Raw genomic sequence first — 7085 nt, forward strand, 5'->3', positions numbered from 1 at the left:
ACTGTACCCGAGTTTGTGACTAACCTTAGGGCCCCCTGGGCTTCCCTTATGGCTCAGATGGTAAAGCGTCTGCCTGCAATGCAGGAGACCTGGGTTTGATCCCTGGGTCGGGAAGATCCCCTGGAGAAGGAAATGGCAACCCGCTCCAGTACTCTTGCCTGGAAAATTCCATGGACAGAGGAACCTGGTAGGCTTTAGTTCATGGAATCGCAAAGAATCAGACATGACGAGCAACTTCAGTTATCACTTATCAGGGCCCCCTGCCCTTGGGAATGGAGTGGTCAATCCACTTTTTCTTGGATTCCATCCCAACACAGCCTCCATTCTGTCATAATGAACTTCTTTCACGCCTTGAAATACCAGATCCCCTCCCTGCTCAAGACCCCTGGGATCTTGGGCCATGACATAGGAAAAGGACTCCCCCATGAACTTCTCCCAGACACCCTTGATGCTTTTTAAAATTATTTATTTATGGCTGCCCCGGGTCTTCGTTGCTACATGCGGCCTTTCTCTAGTTGGAGTGTGAGGGCTGCTCATTGTGGTGGTTTTTCTTGTTGAGCACAGGCTCTAGGGGTGTGGGCTTTAGTAGCTGTGGTGCATGGGTTTAGTTGTCTCTTAGCATGTGGGATCTTTCCGAACCAGGGGTTGAACCCATGTTTCCTGCCTTGGCAGGTGGATTCTTAACCACTTGGACCACCAGGGAAGTCCCCTCCCTTGATGCTTTAAGAAGCACTTGCTATAGCTTGAGGGATTGAGCTGTCCTTACCCTGAGTCACTTGGGCTCCCCTGGTGGCTCTGTGGTAAAGAATCCACCTGCAATGCAGGAGATACGCAGGTTTGATCCCTGGGTCAGGAAGATCCCATGGTAGAGCGCATGGCCACCCACTGCAGTATTTTTGCCTGGGAAATCCTATAGACAGAGGAGGCTGGTGGACTATGGTTCTTGGTGTCGAAAAGAGTCACATGACTGAGCACGCACGCTTCCCAAGTCACTTAAGGGAATGGGAGATTTTCTTATGAGTTCAGCTTTTCAGTAAAAGTAGGATCCCCTTTTTTCTGTAGTTCAAAAACTCTCTGGGCATGAGGTTATTTCAGGTTGTGTATCTAATTTCTGCTGCTGCTGCTAAGTCGCTTCAGTCGTGTCCCACTCTGTGCAACCCCAAAGACGGCAGCCCACCATGCTCCGCTGTGCCTGGGATTCTCCAGGCAAGAACACTGGAGCGGGTTGCCATTTCCTTCTCCAATGCATGAAAGTGAAAAGTGAAAGTGAAGTCACTCAGTCGTGTCCGACTCCTCGTGACCCCATGGACTGCAGCCTACCAGGGTCCTCTGTCCATGGGATTTTCCAGGCAAGAGTACTGGAGTGGGGTGCCATTGCCTTCTCCGATCTAATTTCTAGAACCCTTAAAATCTTAGCAGCTAAGTTTTGCCTTCACAAAAGCCTCTTTCCTCTCATATTCTCTTCACTTACTCATCACTCACTCACTCTTCATGTTTCTACCCCTAACCCCCTAAGAAGAAGTGTGGCTTCTCTTTTTCCTGATTCTCATAATGAAGGTCTAACTTCTTCAGGTTCATTAACACCCTGACGTTATCGCTGAATTCTTTCCAGAACTGTCATTTCTTCTGCCTCCCTGCCTCCCTTCACTCCCCACCTCAGCAATTCAGTTGTTTGTGTGTGTTTTGTCTGTCTGTCTATTCATCCACCTGTCATCTGTCCATTGTGTGACCGTTTTGTGACAGGCACAGGACCAGGCATAGGGGACATAGAGATGAAATGGTGAGTTCTCACCCTCAAGAATATAACCATGTAGTGAGGGAGGCGGAATACATGAATAGCAATGAGATATCCACACGGTGCAGAGGTGATAAAATGGGAAGCGCTGGATGTTAAATAAGGAGTTGAGAAGGATGTGGCAGGAGAGGTGGGCGAGCCCAACGCAGAAGGAGCACCATGCGTTGGTACAGGAATATGTAGAAGATGATACATGCCAGCAGCTCCCAATTTTGGCCTGCTGCTGGAGCATAAAGTTGGAGAATCTGGAGACAGGGCAGAGATTGGCGGGAATTTAGTCTGGAGAGGTAGACAAGGGGCTAGCTCTTAAGATTTTTTCTTTTAAAATGGAATTGTAGTTGATTTATAGTGTTGTGTTAATTACTGCTATAGAGAAGTGACTCAGTTATGCACACACACATATATATATCTGTGTGTGTGTATATATGTATACACATAAATACACATATACATACACACATGTATCCCTGAAGGAGGAAACGGCACCCCACTCCAGTACTCTCGCCTGGAGAATCCCATGGACGGAGGAGCCTGGTGGGCTGCAGTCCATGGGGTCACTAAGAGTCGGACACGACTGAGCAACTTCCTTTCACCTTTCACTTTCATGCACTGGAGACGGCAATGGCAACCCGCTCCAGTGTTCTTGCCTGGAGAATCCCAGGGACGGGGGAGCCTGGTGGGCTGCCGTCTATGGGGTCCCACAGAGTTGCACACGACTGAAGTGACTTAGCAGTATATATATACCTACATAGAAATGTATATATGTATGTGTGCAAAACTGAATCCCTTCCATACAGCAGCCATTAACACAACATTGTGTTAATATATGTGTGTGTGTATATATATATATATACACACAGTCATTTTTAAAAATTCCTCTATTATGGTTCATAATAGTGAGACAGGCCTGGGACCTGGGACACTTTGCTGCACTGTGGCAATGCTTGCACCTGGACACACCTCTCCTCAAGAAATAAAATACAAAGGAACTATACAGGACTAGGGGTTCTGTCCTGGGGCAAAAATAACTGGGGTTCAGCTGGGGCAAATTCTGGATCCAAAAGATACAAAGAAATAAAAAAAAACTGCCACTTTTGAAGAGCCTTGAGGAAAAGTTGGGGGTGGGGAGCATGCCCCCTGCACACAATATCACCAAATGGGTGGGCACAGCACCTAAGCCATCCCTTAAACCCGACCCCTGGACACATCCTACCCTCACCCCATAGAAGGAACAAGCTTGCCCCCCCAGCAGGGGAACGAGCAAGCAAGGGAACATGTTTGTCCTCGTTCCCCTTTGCCGCAGCAGGGACCCCAATAAAGCCTTGCTTGAATTTCTCATCTGGCCTCTAGTCAATTTCTATTGATTGGGAAAGGCCAAGAACCCTGTTTGGTAGCAACAGGATATTGAATATAGTTCTCTGCGCTCTACAATAGGACCGTGTTGTTTATCCTTTCTATATATAAAGGCTTAACATCTGCTAACCAGTTATCCTCCCCCTCTTCCTTCCATCTTGGCAACCACCAGTCTGTTGAGAAGTTTTCTGTGTTGTCTTAAGACACTCAGGATTATCCTAAGAGTCCTGAGGCTCCTCCACTGGATGGTTTCACAGAAGAGAGTGACATGGTCAGTTTTTATGTTGGATGGATAACTCTGGCAAAACTACCGAGAATGAATTTCACGGATAATGACTCTGAGGCAGGGAGGCCTGAACCAGGCTGGTTTACCAGGGAGGTAGACAACACCTTCGGGAGGTGTCTGGGAGGTGAAACCCATAAGATTGAATGATAGGCTGGAGGGAGAGTAAGGGAAGGGCACTGAGATCCCTGGCTTCAGGAAGTGGGTACGTGGGGTGCTCACTCAGGCCTTGCCCAAAGCAGCGTCTGTTCTGCCTCAGGCTGGCCTCAGCTGCCCTGTGTGTTCCCTTTGTTAACACTACATAAATCAAGCCTTTATTTCTTGCCTACATTCTTGAAGTAGCCTTTTAATCTTTTCCAATCCATTCTACACATCGCTGCCAAAGTAATCTTCCAGGGACAGTTGAACAAGAATCTTCAGTGGTTTCCCACTGCATACTGAATAACCTCCACATTCTATAGTCTGACTACCCATATTTGTTGTTGAGGGGCATGGGGAGAGGGGGCAGGTATGGAGACAAGCTCCTTGTTCTTAAAGAGTTAATTTTCCAGAGACAGTGAGACATGTGACATGCAGTTAAATGTCACATGGCCTCTGGAAGGGGAAGGAAGGCAGTCTCCTATAGGTGACCCAAGGCAACCCATTGTTTTTCCAGTTGTATCCTCCATTCTCCCCCGCATCTGCTCTTTCCACACTGGTCTCCTTGCTGCCTGAAAATGACTCCCCTCTCTCACCTCTGTATCTTTCCTGTCTCTATCACCTCTGCCTGGCATATATTCCCCCACGTTTCTACCTGTTGAAGTCCTACCCATCTGTCAACATTAAGCCCCAGTGCAAGGGCTCTGTGGAGTACCCTACCCAGAGAGGACCCTCCAAAAGCATTTTACCTTTCTAAGGGCACTTGGTACATTTTACTGTGCACAGAACTCACCATGTCTCATATTTTATTACTTCCACTAGACTGAGAGCAGAGATGCAAAACCAGAAGCCTTAGGTGTCAGTCCAGCCCACAGATGTGTTTTGTTATTTTGAACTCTTTTTTAAAATCAAAATTAATGTATTGAAAATTATAACCTATATCAAACATACAGAAAAGTATAGAAGATAATGTTATGTATACTTGAGACCTAGCGCCAAAAATGAACAGATTGCCTTCAACCCCTCACTGCCCATTTTTAAGAAATAAGCTATTACACATAAAATTTGAGCACTAACCCACACTGGTCCCATTCCCAGAATTGGTCTTCACACTGTTTTTAAAATTTAGAATAAGTTGACAGTATTTAGAAATCAAAAGATTTCACATAAAAAATCAGGAACCTTTGCTTTCCTTGAAGAGTCAGAAGATCTGGTGACTTGGGGTATATTCCCACTTGAGTAATGGGAAGGGGGGCTCTGTGACTGCTGCCCCCCCGAGACAAAGTATGTGCTCCCTGCACACCACATTCCTCACCACTCCCTGAGGCCTCTTAGCTCTTGCCTGCCTCATTTACACATGGTACCTGGCTCCTGCAGGCATGTGAGTTTGCCATCTTTATGTAAGATCTTTGAAGTCAAAAGCTTTTTATTACTGGAACTGAACCACAACTTGCTGGATGACCTTGAGCAAGTTATTGACCTCTCTGTCTCCATTTCCTCATATATCAGGCTAGGATAATAAGCCTACCTACTTTTGGATGTTGACTGAGTATTATTATACATATATATGGGACTTCCCAGGTGGCACGAGTGGTAAAGAACCTGCCTGCCAATGCAGGAGATGCAAGAGATGCAGGTTTGATCCCTGAGTTGGAAAGATTCACTGGAGGAGGGAATGGCAAGCCACCTCAGTATTTTGCCTAGAGAATCCTATGGACAGAGAAGCCTGGTGTGCTATGGTTCCTAGGTCCATAAAGAGTCCAACATGACTGGAGCGACTTAGCAGGCACAGGTGGTGCTAGTGGTACAGGACCTGCCTGCCAGTGCAGGAGACATAAGAGATGAGGGTTCGATCCCTGGGTTGGGAAGATCCCCTGGAGGAGGAAGTGGCAACCCGCTCCAGTATTCTTGCCTGGGAAATCCCACAGACAGAGGACCCTGGCGGGCTACAGTTCATGGGTCTGCAAAAAGTCAGGACTGAACAACTGAGCACACACACACTCATATAAAGTGTGTTAGAACCATACTTCATTCATAATTTTGCTGGTTGAGGTTCACATTCTTTTATCCAAAACCCTCAGGGCTAGATATATTTTGGAATTCAGATTTCTTTTGGATTTTAACAAGGTAATAAGGGTACGTATCATATATTACAGTACACCCCAGCAAGATCCAGGTTAGCACCTTGCATTAAACACACTGAAATTTCTGCAGAAAAAAACCTGGAGTACACATGAAGTGTGATCCAGACCTAAATTGCTCCATCCATTCTGGGGTGGGCCAGGCTGCCTACAAGCATTTAGGCCTTCAGGGAGAAGGTAGGTCTCAATCCCAGAGCTCCCAGATTTTGACTGTTTGGGGGATATTTGGGATTTCTTAGGAGAAATTGTGAGGTTGGGTTTTGTCATTGTCCTCATCTGTTTGTTAATAAGGTAATTGAGAATATAGTAGTTGTCCTGCAGTTTCCACCACAGCTGTCGGGTCTGCCTTCCTCCAGCCCCTTTAGGTCCTTTGTTGCTTTTCTGCCCCTCCTTCCCCAGGCCAGTCACCCTCCTGCCAGCTCCACCTCGGCCCTCTGAGGCTTGCCTCCTCAAGCTTGGGGGGCAGTCTAAACTACCTAATCTCCCCTGGCAAACCCTTCTCACCTGGCGGACCTGAATCCTCTCTGCCCTCCCTCCTCCTCCTCTCTGCCAGCCCCACCCCGCCTGCCCCCACCACTACTCAGCTTCTTCCCGCTGCCTGGACCCGCTCACTCACTTCCTGCCTAAGTCCCATCTCCCTCCTCCAAGACCTAGCTGCGGTCCCACCTCGTCCTTGAGGCTTTTCCCAGTAACTTCTGTTCAGCTCCGTTCTCCAGACTCAGTATCCAGAGCACTTAACCTGGTGGCTGAGCACGTAGCTGGCTTTCGTTCACTCATTCGGCCGTACCCCACGCAGTCACCCAGGTGTGTGTCGGGGTGGGCGGGCGGGGAGGGGAGTGGTGCTGCGGGGCGGTTTCCTTCTTCCCTCCGGGTCTCTGCTGCTCCCGTGCGGTGCTTCCCCTGTAGTGCACCTAGGGCTCCTGTGCACGAGCTCGGACCACCCCGCGCGGGTGTCAGGGAGCCCAGTGTCAGTAAGGACGCAGCTTCGTTGGTCAAAGCATTCCCAGGTCTTTATGCTTATTCAGTAGAGACCAACAGCCGGGCAGATCCGCTCTCCTCTTTCTTCTCTCACACCAGCTTGCCCTTTGGTGACAATGCCACCGCCCTCCCCTGGGAGAACAGCTCTGGCGGGTTTATGTTTGTGGGATTTCACTAGACTAAAAACGGCTGGAGGGAACTTTTGTCTCAGACTCCACCACCCTCCTTTCCTTCCTTCCTTATCGGCATAAACATATGAGGGTTTGCATATCACGAGGCTGGACAGAGGCTGCCTCTTGTGTTTTGTGTACTGGAGGAAGCGGGTGTTCCATCTCTCACTTTGTCTCACCCCTGGGACCATTTACTGATCTCCCAGGGCTGATCCTCTGTCCCTTGT

This window comes from Bison bison, unplaced genomic scaffold, assembly GCF_000754665.1.
Source record: "Bison bison bison isolate TAMUID 2011002044 unplaced genomic scaffold, Bison_UMD1.0 scf7180017864247, whole genome shotgun sequence".
NCBI lineage: Eukaryota > Metazoa > Chordata > Mammalia > Artiodactyla > Bovidae > Bison > Bison bison.